Raw genomic sequence first — 13,922 nt, forward strand, 5'->3', positions numbered from 1 at the left:
GAGAAGTTTCTTTTTTTGGACGTTGGCCAGTTCGATTACGTCTTACACAGATTTGTAATCAGAGTAAAAATGTGGTGACCAATGTTAGCATTGATACAGAAGTTAACTTTCAAAAATACGTTTCACAAATATCTAAAATTGTTAGACAATCACTAATTTGTCAAAATCATTTGTTTTATTTCGCCATTTAACTAGGAACGGAATAAGATAGGTGATTATATTAAATACTTTATGGACTTTATGGACGCTGAAAAATCACGTTTTTCCATTCTCGCTCCCAATACAGTATATCACTTAGTTTATAAACTTTATATCGTGTATAAGGTCACGACCGTTTCCAGCAATATGTACTATCATATTTATATTGAATGAACTCCTTTCAAATAACCCAAAGATAGAAATCAGTAAAATATTCAAATATGTAATAAATTGTTAGAGGTTGAGAAACTTTTCCATGTTCAACAGTTGTGAATGCTTGTTACTTTTATTAATCAAACAATAAACGAGATCTTGATTTTTCCAATAATTCATTTCATCAGATAAATAATATTCTTCAACAAACTTATTTGGGTATATCATTACCTTATTGTGTTGGCCATTGCAGAGAGAACGATAATTTGACCTTGTACTTATCTTGGCTGAGCATTCTTTGTTTCACTTTGTCTTTTTTTGTGTATTTTTTATTAATGTTCATATTGTCCCGTTTTCATGAGAATTTCTTTATTTCGCGTAATCCCTTGCTGACACATTTCTTTCTTATATGTTTCCGATTTAATAACTCGAGACCATTTTAGAGTTTTCTTACCGACTTCAGTCAAACTGAGATATAATGAAGGTCCCCCAACTACAATGTCCTGGTTATGTATGAATAATGTACCATAATTTGCTAACAGTAACCGTCAATGTTGTTGAATGTGTAGTGTAAATGATATTTGAAAGCCTGAAGCAGGTTATGTTTGTGATTACAATAAAAAATGTAAATAGATCCAATGTAAGACTCACAAAGTTCACTTTTTTTCTCAATATTGCTACTCCATGTTTAGCTGTTAATGATAAATAGTGTTAAATTGGGTGAGTTTTGTCGCATTCGTGAGAATACCGCTTTTCCGGAACCAACATGTCAGATACTGTTTATATATTCCGCGTGGACATAACTGCAGTAAATGACCTAAATTAAACACATTACCGGTATTTAAAGAGATTTTAAGATCAAGAAGAAGCTACTTTGCAGAACTTTTGACACTATATTGGAGTTTTTGAAGTCACTCGTGAGATTTATTCGCGACGAATGGTTCAATTCCAGCCGATAGTTGATTTTTCTATGAGCCGTGACATATTTTCATATATATATATATATATATATATATATATATATATATATATATATATCTAATACGGTAGTTAAGTAGACATACCGTGCTAAAAAAGCAACAGTTATGTAGACGGAAAAATTGGGTAGACATTTTCCTGCCCGCTTAATTATTCCACGTTCCATAATTAAAACGTTTTGCGATATTTTGCTGAAATCTCTTTTTCTCTGATAAAACAGTATTAAAATTAATATGTTCTTTCAATATTTTTTAAATAATTGCACATTTTCGCCAACTTTAATGGGACAGTAGTTCTGCTGGTTTATAATCAACGGGTTTAACTTTCGTACATAAAGTAGACATTTTATTTATGCAAAAATCTTTTAATTTTTCGGTATATGTTTTTACGATTTTTGGAGAGTAGGTTTGATAATTTTGATACAATAACCAGGCAGAACATGAAGATCGTCCTTTCTGTTTTTTTGCAATATACGCTCAATAAACTGAAAAGGACCTCAATTCACAACTCCGTACTAAAAAGGCTTTGTGTCACAATAGTAAAACTGCCGGGTTCGCCGAGAACTTTACCACGTTTGCCGTTTTGTTCGCAAGTAACCTGGGCGCCGTGAGGGGATCGGGATCTTTATGAGTGCGTGATGCCGAAATTTAGATAAAATAGAACAGTTGTGTTTGGAGTAGCGATCCAAGTCTTTTGTGTCAGGTGTTATCAGTTACCCAGTGAGTTGAAGTCGAGTCATAATAAGCAAGGATTTCAACGTCACCGAGGAATGCTGCTGGAAATCATCACTCATCGGATAAGGTGATTAGTCATAACGATTTTTAATATTAGGGTTACTATATTTTTGGTGTTGAGATTTTTCACGTAATCCAGATTATCAAAATAAAGACTACTGATACTGTTATGCTTTTACTGGTCGTAGTTCTGATCTGACCATCAAAATAATGCTACGACTGGGTTTGCGTTTGTAAGAGTGTGTAATTCAGAAGGATTTCTAAATCCAGATGAAAATACAAACGAAGATTGTGAAAATTCAATGAATTCAATTTTTTGTCGAAACAGAAGGATATACGAGAATCGAGTAGTTGACGTTTGTATAGCTTGGTGTAAATAAAAATATCTAATACACCGCTTCATATTAGATTAGAATATTTCATCTTCGGAAAACAGTTTTGAAGAATTGCATTGCTAGCAATTTTGTTTCGTGATTTGGCACATGTCCCTGTGTTATTTTATCATCTTCATCTAGTTATTCACCGGGCTATATTTTTTTTGTTCACATGTAGGTGACTCTCCAACGAGATAGCCTACGTTTCAGAACTTGGCAGACGGAAATGCGGGTAGTGATTCGGAGAAAGCTGTGCCAGGAGGTGACTAAATAAGTTTGCTATGCTAGTTTTTTTTATTAAATACAGTATCGTAAATTGATACCAATGAATGTTAATAAACCAAATCATAATATCATTTGTAGCCCATCACAAATAGCGCAGCTATCTACGAATAATTGTAGTGCAACGTTTAGGAACTCTGGTTTATTTGAGTAATAATGCGATTATTCATTTCAAACATTTCGTTTGTTCGATCAATCAAGAGTAGCGTAATTCTGAATTGGACTAAAACACTGTGATGATGTTTTGTGACTTATGCATGTATTTTTGACCAAAGTTTCAGGTAAGTCAACAGACTATACCGCACCATCTTCAGAATCACTTTCAATAAGCAATTTAAGTGATTTCGAAGAAAACCATATATATGGAAAAGAAAAAGGCTGTAAATCAATTAAAAAAAAAGCTTCTAAACAAACGCGAACCAGAAAAGAAACGACGAAAAGAAAAATAATTGCACGGATTGCTATATCTTGCGAGAAGTTTATTGTAAAGCTTTAAGACATCTCTGTATAATTCATAAAGATGAACCGGCAGTGAGCATAATCTTGTCTCTCCTCAACAACTTAACCTAGTGAGCATATCCACATTCGTATACATACTTGGCATATATTTTTACTATTTAATTATAAATTCAAAATAACAATCATGTTTTTGTTTTCCGAGTTGGTGCAAAAATTTAAATAAATTGTGCAAAGATTCTAAATTGATATTGAGGTTCAATAATTTCATTTTGATCGCTTGTATAGTTGACTGTATAATCAATCACTGCTATAATTAGGCGCCCTGATAGGTAGACATTTGAGTTATATTTGGTGTAATGTTTCTCATTTTAGTTGACATGGCAAAATTTCGTTTCGCATTTATAGGCCCCACTGAAAACGTCACTTTATTGAACATTTAAGATATGTTGTGTATAATGTTTCTCGATATTTTATTCAGAATTTCGTGTTTTAATTATATACCTTCTGAAATGGTCGAATGGTTGAAATTTTTTTTGAATGCTTCTCAATATTATTGCCATTCCAAAATATCATTTTGCATTTACATGACACACTTACGTAGCTGAGTAGATGACGATTTGCGATTAATTTTCTGTTTTGTTTTTCAATACGGTTTCAAAATTTTGTTTTATAATATTTGTCACTCTCAAGTTATCGGATAGGTGAACATTAGAGATAAAGTTTGAGCAATTTTCCACAACATCGAAATATGATTAGTATTCGAAATTTCGTATTTCAGTTAAATTTCACACACTTAAGTGTGTGAGATCTATTTTGTGTAAGATTTCTCAATACGATTCCAGAATTTTGTTTCAATAGTTGTATGCCTCACTTAGGTGGTCGGATATGCGGACATTTGAGATATATATTTTGTGTAATGTTTCTCAATATTATTTCAGAATTTTCATTTCAATTTTTGTATACCCCACTTAGATTTGAGATATTCTTTGTGTAATGTTTCTCAATATGATTTCCGAGTTTCCATTGCGATTGTTTTATGCCACACTTAGGTGGTCGAATAGGTGGACATTTGAGATATACTTTGTGTAATGTTTCTCAATGTGATTTCAGAGTTTTCATTGTGATTGTTTTATGCCACACTTAGGTGGTCGGATAGGTGGACATTTGAGATATACTTTGTGTAATGTTTCTCAATATGATTTCAGAATTTTCATTTCAATTATTGTATGCCACACTTAGGTGGACATTCGAGATATGCTTTGTGTAATGTTCTCAATATGACTTCAGAATTTTCATTTCAATTCTTGTATGCCACACTTAGGTGGCTGGATAGGTGGACATCTGAGATATATATTTTGTGTAATGTTTTTCAATATGATTTCAGAGTTTTCATTGTGATTGTTTTATGCCACACTTAGGTGGTCGGATAGGTGGACATTTGAGATATACTTTGTGTAATGTTTCTCAATATGATTTCAGAATTTTCATTTCAATTCTTGTATGCCACACTTAGGTGGCCGGATAGGTGGACATTTGAGATATACTTTGTGTAATGTTTCTCAATATGATTTCAGAGTTTTCATTGTGATTGTTTTGCGCCACCCTTAGGTGGTCGGATAGGTGGACATTTGAGATATACTTTGTGTAATGTTTCTCAATATGATTTCAGAGTTTTCATTGTGATTGTTTTATGCCACACTTAGGTGGTCGGATAGGTGGACATTTGAGATATACTTTGTGTAATGTTTCTCAATATGATTTCAGAATTTTCATTTCAATTCTTGTATGCCACACTTAGGTGGCCGGATAGGTGGACATTTGAGATATACTTTGTGTAGTGTTTCTCAATATGATTTCAGAATTTTCATTTTAATTCTTGTATGCCACACTTAGGTGGCCGGATAGGTGGACATTTGAGATATACTCTGTGTAATGTTTCTCATTACGATTTCGGAATTTTCATTTTAATGTTTCATGCCACACTTAGGTGGCCGGATAGATGGACATTTGAAATATACTTTGTGTAATGTTTCTCAATATGATTTCAAGAGTTTTCATTTTGATTGTTTTATGCCACACTTAGGTGGTCGGATAGGTGGACATTTGAGATATACTTTGTGTAATGTTTCTCAATATGATTTCAGAAGTTTCATTTCAATTCTTGTATGCCACACTTCGGTGGCCGGATAGGTGGACATTCGAGATATACTTCGTGTAATGTTCTCAATATGATTTCAGAATTTTCATTTTATTGTTTAATGCCACACTCAGGTGGCCGGATAGGTGGACATTTGAGATATATTTTGCATGATGTTTCTCAATACGATTTAAGAATTTTCATTTTAATGTTTAATGCCACACTTAGGTGGCCGGATATGTGGACATTTGAGATATACTTTGTGTAATGTTCCTCAATATGATTTCAGAATTTTCATTTCAATTCTTGTACGCCACACTTAGGTGGCCGGATAGGTGGACATTTGAGACATACTTTGTGTAATATTTCTCAATATGATTTCAGAATTTTTATTTCAATTCTTGTACGCCACACTTAGGTGGCCGGATAGGTGGACATTTGAGATATATTTTGTGTGATGTTTCTCAATATGATTTAGGAATTTTTTTTTCAATCGTTGTATGCCACCCTTAGGTGGTCGGATAAGTTGACATTTGAGATATATTTTGTGTAATGTTTATCAATATGATTTCAGAATTTTTATTTCAATTCTTTTATGCCACACTTAGGTGGCCGGATAGGTGGACATTTGAGATATATTTTGTGTGATGTTTCTCAATATGATTTAAGAATTTTTTTTTCAATTGTTGTATGCCACCCTTAGGTGGTCGGATAAGTTGACATTTGAGATATATTTTATGTAATGTTTATCAATATTATTGGAATGCCATAATTTTGACTTGGTATTGATATCTTGACACTCACAACATAGCATCTGTTTAATCTATATGTTGCACCATAGGGTTGGAATAGGCGAACATTTGTGATATGCTCTGTGTATTTCTCAGTTTCAAATATATAACACGTTTGGATCAATTTGTTTCGATTTGTCTACCTTCACGTTGCATTTTGAGTATTTTTTGATATAGAAGAATATTTCGAACACCAAACACAGTGCATCTCCCTTGCACGAAAGACGGAACATTGAAAAAGAAATGCTATTTTTTGTGATAAATATTGCTAAATGGTTCGAATCCATCGGAAATTGAAGCGAGGTCATACGCTTTAAAATGCGTATTAAAATAAAAGCAACATCATTTATGCAGACATCCAGAGCGACATATAAAAGGAGGTCCGGCTTAGTGCCGAAATAGGCTAAAACATTTGGTGGTCTGAATTAAGTGGACGAATTAAGCGGACAAAAATTCTATATCTTTTATCGAGAGGATTGTGTTGACTCTTTTTCTCCGTAGTTGTCAACGGCTCTCGCGCTCTCCAAGCACGTATTTAAAAACAATGATACGGACACAGGAACGACGTCCGCTTAAGTACTGCAAATATGGCAGGTCCGTTTAACTACCGTAATAGAGTTAAATATATATATATATATATATATATATATATATATATATATCTAATACGGTAGTTAAGTAGACATACCGTGCTAAAAAAGCGACAGTTATGTAGACGGAAAAATTGGGTAGACATTTTCCTGTCCGCTTAAATATTCCACGTTCCATAATTAAAACGTTTTGCGATATTTTGCTGAAATCTCTTTTTCTCTGATAAAACAGTATCAAAAATAATATGTTCTTTCAATATTTTTTAAATAATTGCACATTTTCGCCAACTTTATTGGGACAGTAGTTCTGCTGGTTTATAATCAATGGGTTTAATTTTCGTACATAAAGTGGACATTTTATTTATGAAAAAATCTTTTAATTTTTCGGTATATGTTTTTACGATTTTTGGAGAGTAGGTTTGATAATTTTGATACAATAACCAGGCAGAACATGAAGATCGTCCGTTCTGTTTTTTGCAATATAAGCTCAATAAACTGAAAAGGACCTCAATTCACAACTTCGTACTAAAGAGGCTTTGTGTCGCAATAGTAAAACTGTCGGGTTCGCCGAGAACTTTACCACGTTTGCCGTATTGTTCGCAAGTAACCTTGGCGCCGTGAGGGGATTGGGAACTTCATGAGTGCGTGATTGCCGAAATTTAGATAAAATAGAACAGTTGTGTTTGGAGAAGCGATCCAAGTCTTTTGTGTCAGGTGTTATCAGTTACCCAGTGAGTTGAAGTCGAGTCAAAATAAGCAAGGATTTCAACGTCACCGAGGAATGCTGCTGGAAATCATCACTCATCGGATAAGGTGATTAGTCATAACGATTTTTAATATTAGGGTTACTATATTTTTGGTGTTGAGATTTTTTACGTAATCCTGACTATCAAAATATAGACTACTGATACTGTTATGCTTTTACTGGTCGTAGTTCTGATCTGACCATCAAAATAATGCTACGACTGGGTTTTTGTTTGTAAGAGTGTGTAATTCAGAAGGATTTCTAAATCCAGATGAAAATACAAACGAAGATTGTGGAAATTCAATGATTCAATTTTTTGTCGAATCAGAAGGATATACGAGAAGCGAGTGGTTGACGTTTGTATAGCTTGGTGTAAATAAAAATATCTAATACACCGCTTCATATTAGATTAGAATATTTCATCTTCGGAAAACAGTTTTGGAGAATTGCATTGCTAGCAATTTTGTTTTGTGATTTGGCACATATCCCTGAGTTATTTTACCATCCTCATCTAGGTATTTACTGGGCTGTATTTTTGTTCACATTTAGGTGACTCTCCAACGAGATGGCCCACGTTTCAGAACTTGGCAGACGAAAATGCGGGTAGTATTCGGAGAAAACTGTGCCAGGAGGGGACTAAGTGAGTTTGCTATGCTTGTTTTTTTATTAAATACAGTATCGTAAATTGATACCAATGAATGGTAATAAACCAAATCATAATATCCTTTGTAGCCCATCACAAATAGCGCAGCTATCTACGAATAATTGTAGTGCACCGTTTAGAAACTCTGGTTTCTTTGAGTAATAATGCAATTATCCATTTCAAACATTTCGTTTGTTCGATCAATCAAGAGTAGCGTAATTCTGAATCGGACTAAAACACTGTGACGATGTTTTGTGACTTATGCATGTATTTTTGACCAAAGTTTCAGATAAGTCAACAGACTATACCGCACCATCTTCAGAATCACTTTCAATAAGCAATGTAAGTGATTTCAAAGAAAACCATATATATGGAAAAGAAAAAGGCTGTAAATCAATTAAAAAAAAAAGCTTCTAAACAAACGCGAACCAGAAAAGAAACGACGAAAGGAAGAATAATTGCACGGATTGGTATATCTTGCGAGAAGTTTATTGTAAAGCTTTAAGACATCTCTGTATAATTTATAAAGATGAACCGGCAGTGAGCATAATCTTGTCTCTCCTCAACAACTTAACCTAGTGGGCATATCCACATTCGTATACATACTTGGCATACATTTTTACTATTTAATTATAAATTCAAAATAACAATCATGTTTTTGTATTCCGAGTTGGTGCAAACATTTTAAATAAATTGTGCAAATATTTTAAATTGATATTGAGGTTCAATAATTTCATTTTGATCGCTTGTATAGTTGACTGTATAATCAATCACTGCTATAATTAGGCGCCCCGGTAGGTAGACATTTGAGTTATAATTGGTGTAATGTTTCTCATTTTAGTTGACATGGCAAAATTTCGTTTCGCAGTTATAGGCCCCACTGAAAACGTCACTTAATTGAACATTTGAGATATGTTGTGTATAATGTTTCTCGATATTTTATTCAGAATTTCGTGTTTTAATTACATACCTTCTGAAATGGTCGGATGGTTGAAATTTTTTTTGAATGCTTCTCAATATTATTGCCATTCCAAAATATCATTTTGCATTTACATGACACACTTACGTAGCTGAGTAGATGACGATTTGCGATTTATTTTCTGTTTTGTTTTTCAATATGGTTTAAAAATTTTGTTTTATAATATTTGTCACTCTCAAGTTATCGGATAGGTAAACATTAGAGATAAATTTTGAGCAATTTTTCACAACATCAAAATATGATTAGTATTCGAAATTTCGTATTTCAGTTAAATTTCACACACTTAAGTGTGTGAGATATATTTTGTGTAAGGTTTCTCAATACGATTCCAGAATTTTGTTTCAATAGTTGTATGCCACACTTAGGTGGTCGGATATGCGGACATTTGAGATATATATTTTGCGCAATGTTTCTCAATATTATTTCAGAATTTTCATTTCAATTTTTGTATGCCCCACTTAGGTGGTCGGATAGGTGGACATTTGAGATATACTTTGTGTAATGTATCCCAATATGATTTCAGAGTTTTCATTTTTTTTTTTTGCCACACTTAGGTGGTCGGATAGGTGGAAATTTGAGATATACTTTGTGTAATGTTTTTCAATATGATATCAGAATTTTCATTTCAATTCTTGTATGCCACACTTAGGTGGCCGGATAGATGGGCATTTGAGATATACTTTGTGTAATGTATCTCGATATGATTTCAGAATTTTCATTCCAATTCTTGTATGCCACACTTAGGTGGCCGGATAGGTGAACATTTGAGATATACTTTGTGTAATGTTTCTCAATATGATTTCAGAATTTTCATTTCAATTCTTGTATGCCACACTTAGGTGGCCGGATAGGTGGACATTTGAAATATACTTTGTGTAATGTTTCTCAATATGATTTCAGAGTTTTCATTGTGATTGTTTCATGCCACACTTAGGTGGTCGGATAGGTGGACATTTGAGATATACTTTGTGTAATGTTTCTCAATATGATTTCAGAGTTTTCATTTCAATTCTTGTATGCCACACTTAGGTGGCCGGATAGGTGGACATTTGAAATATACTTTGTGTAATGTTTCTCAATATGATTTCAGAGTTTTCACTGTGATTGTTTCATGCCACACTTAGGTGGTCGGATAGGTGGACATTTGAGATATACTTTGTATAATGTTTCTCAATATGATTTCAGAGTTTTCATTTCCATTCTTGTATGCCACACTTAGGTGGCCGGATATGTGGACATTTAAGATATACTTTGTGTAATGTTTCTCAATATGATTTCAGAAGTTTCATTTCAATTCTTGTGTATGTCACACTTAGGTGGTCGGATAGGTGGACATTCGAGATATACTTCGTATAATGTTCTCAATATGATTTCTGAATTTTCATTTTAATGTTTAATGCCACACTTAGGTGGCCGGATAGGTGGACATTTGAGATATACTTTGTGTAATGTTCCTCAATATGATTTCAGAATTTTCATTTCAATTCTTGTATGCCACACTTAGGTGGCCGGATAGGTGGACATTTGAGACATACTTTGTGTAATATTTCTCAATATGATATCAGAATTTTTATTTCAATTCTTGTACGCCACACTTAGGTGGCCGGATAGGTGGACATTTGAAATATATTTTGTGTGATGTTTCTCAATATGATTTAAGAATTTTTTTTCAATTGTTGTATGCCACCCTTAGGTGGTCGGATAAGTTGACATTTGAGATATATTTTGTGTAATGTTTATCAATATACTTTCAGAATTTTTATTTCAATTCTTGTATGCCACACTCAGGTGGCCGGATAGGTGGACATTTGAGATATATTTTGTGTGATGTTTCTCAATATGATTTCAGAATTTTTTTTTCAATTGTTGTATGCCACCCTTAGGTGGTCGGATAAGTTGAAATTTGAGATATATTTTGTGTAATATTTATCAATATTATTGGAATGCCATAATTTTGACTTGGTGTTGATATCTTGACACTTACAACATAGCATCTGTTTAATCTATATGTTGCACCATAGGGTTGGAATAGGCGAACATTTGTGATATGCTCTGTGTATTTCTCAGTTTCAAATATATAACACGTTTGGATCAATTTGTTTCGATTTGTCTACCTTCACGTTGCATTTTGAGTATTTTTTGATGTAGAAGAATATTTCCAACACCAAACACAGTGCATCTCCCTTGCACAAAAGACGGAACATTGAAAAAGAAATGCTATTTTTTGTGATAAATATTGCTGAATGGTTCGAATCCATCGGAAATTGAAGCGAGGTCATACGCTTTAAAATGCGTATTAAAATAAAAGCAACATCATTTATGTAGACATCCAGAGCGACATATAAGAGGGGTCCGGCTTAGTGCCGAAATAGGCTAAAACATTTGGTGGTCTGAATTAAGTGGACGAATTAAGCGGACAAAAATTTTATATCTGTTACCGAGAGGATTGTGTTGACTCTTTTTCTCCGTAGTTGTCAACGGCTCTCGCACTCTCCAAACACGTATTTAAAAACAATGATACGGACACAGGAACGACGTCCGCTTAAGTACTGCAATTATGGCAGGTCCGTTTAACTACCGTAATAGAGTTATATATATATATATATATATATATAATTATTTAGCCTAAGCAAACTAAGGTTCTTTTCATTCGAGGCTCCATAAGTACATTTCGTGTCGAATAAAGTATTGATGAAATGAGCGTTCAAACAAGACTCGTATTGCCTAATTAATTTTAGAATATTTGGTTGTATTGCTGTGATATGCAAATCGTGTAAAATGAGTGTTGATATTTATATGATGTTTCTAATTGCTCAACTAACAACATCGGTACCAAATTAACTTGATATATCGTTTTCTTATTATTTGTTATTGATATTTCTTTTGATGTGAAGCAGACTCCCGGATGACATAATTAACAGCAACGACTCTGAGTAGAATAATAAAAAGTAAATTGTTGTTTTATAGAATCGCCCTATTATTTTTTGTTCTATAATGAATAATATAAAACTTAATTGTGGATATCGGCACGCTCTTTTGCATTAGCGTAATATTCATAACGAGACTAAGCATTCCGTCGTTGAAAACGCCACGTTTTGGTAGTGACGCTTTCCAATATACAGCACATTTGCCAGGTGTGGGCAATGTTTTTGGATCAAGGGCCAAATATTTTGCCCACCTAGACTGGCGGGCCATGTAAGTATAACTTGAAAAGTTACTTTTTATGAACAATATCTACAGTGTTACCGAAGCAAAGTTGGAAAACAATAAGCCTCGTGACGAAACAAACAGAATTTAATCGCAATTTCCTTGAGTTATTTTGAGCTAAAACATCAAAATTTGGTTTAGTTTGATTGTCGCAACATCAGGCGGGCCAGATGAATTACCCATCGGGCCGGCTTTGGCCCGCAGTTTACCCATGTCAGTATTTGCCTATATAATTTGAATAGCGCATTGCAAGTTTCTCCAATTCTCCATTGCACTAGTTTACATGCAGTATGTCGGAGTATGGGACATACCTATTGTGGTTCTTGAGATATTAGAGAATTATAAAATGATCGAACATTTTTCATACTAATCGTTAAATTATCTCGACTCAAACGCTGTCAGATTACAGTGCATTGAAATTGTTTCAAAAGCGCAATGTGCGCGCTTATAGCGACGTAGGTCACTGTCTCTTTTTATATAAACTAATATTATTATACAATTTATATGTAGCATAATATAAGGCAAATAATATTTTGAGCGCAGTTCGTACAAAATTTTCAGCAAATACATGAAATATGTTTAGCGTGGTGCTTTATATCATCTCGACTCTGTGCAACCAGGATGGGGCAAATTCAGGTAAATACTAGCCACTAGAATATCGATTTTGATGATTTTCTTTTCTTCGATTATAGTAAATAATTATATTCAATGATAAAAATGGCTTCTAATTGTCATTTAATTCTATTTTTAAATGTTAAACAATACACATATAATATTTATTTTCGGATTTGAATGTAAACTTGCAGAACCACCGGACAGTACGGGCGAAGATCAGTTGAAAACGACTCTTTCAGAGGAAGTAAACCATGCATGCACAAAATAAAATAAAAGCAATATATGCATGCCTATTTAAGTCCATCATTTTAAGAAGAGAAAGAGCCGAGTCTGATGCTTCGACCAATGAATGTTTCAATTTACATGTAAGTTCTGCAGCATTGAACAATTCGTGTCTATTTTGAGTGGTATTCGTAATCTTAGTTGGACATCAAAATGCCCATTTCAGTATTAATTTATATAAATTCTGATCCGACCAGAATGTTTGCGCAATTTTGTGTAGGCGCGTTCCAGCGGAGATATATCGCGCCACCATTTGTGACTTTATTTCTTTAGTTGATGTCCCAAAATAGGAAAGGCATGTCTCTCTATAGAACCGCCCTAGGTCGGTATCGTTAGAACCGCATCAATAATTATACTCAGGACTGTCTCATATAATCTTAGCCTACGTTTTGTGGTTAACCACATTCCATTATATTAGAGTATTTGTAGGCATCAATTCCTGTAGTAGATATTATTTGAGACTATGTCAGAGTCAGACATGAGAACTCAATAAAAGTTTAGGTCGATGAACATATAAAATCTCTGCAAATTGCAACTGAACATTATTAACAACTAGATATTCTCTCGGGTTCAAAATTCGTTGGAAAGTAGATTCCGGTCTGAGTGGGAGGATCACCATCATTTAAAAATCATTATTTAATTACCAGAGGTGGCTTTTGTTTCTGGTGTCCCTAGGAGTTGATCTTCGATGCTAGGTTATAAATTTTGCACTCAACCATTATTTGTATGACCTTATTAACGATTAGTCGATCGCA

At 33.7% G+C, this 13,922-nt stretch overlaps 2 long non-coding RNA genes across 2 annotated transcripts; both read left to right on the forward strand.

Annotated features, from left to right (window-relative positions):
* The first annotated feature begins 1,974 nt into the window (after positions 1 to 1,974).
* LOC120331812 (uncharacterized) lies at positions 1,975 to 4,367 on the forward strand. The gene is made up of 3 exons (XR_005568013.2): positions 1,975 to 2,130; positions 2,616 to 2,699; positions 2,995 to 4,367. It is a non-coding gene; the product is annotated as an uncharacterized LOC120331812 (long non-coding RNA).
* Positions 4,368 to 7,128: 2,761 nt separating this feature from the next.
* LOC120330118 (uncharacterized) lies at positions 7,129 to 9,679 on the forward strand. The gene is made up of 3 exons (XR_013476830.1): positions 7,129 to 7,509; positions 7,991 to 8,081; positions 8,368 to 9,679. It is a non-coding gene; the product is annotated as an uncharacterized LOC120330118 (long non-coding RNA).
* The last annotated feature ends 4,243 nt before the right edge of the window (positions 9,680 to 13,922 follow it).

Source organism: Styela clava, chromosome 6 (assembly GCF_964204865.1).
Source record: "Styela clava chromosome 6, kaStyClav1.hap1.2, whole genome shotgun sequence".
Classification (NCBI taxonomy): domain Eukaryota; kingdom Metazoa; phylum Chordata; class Ascidiacea; order Stolidobranchia; family Styelidae; genus Styela; species Styela clava.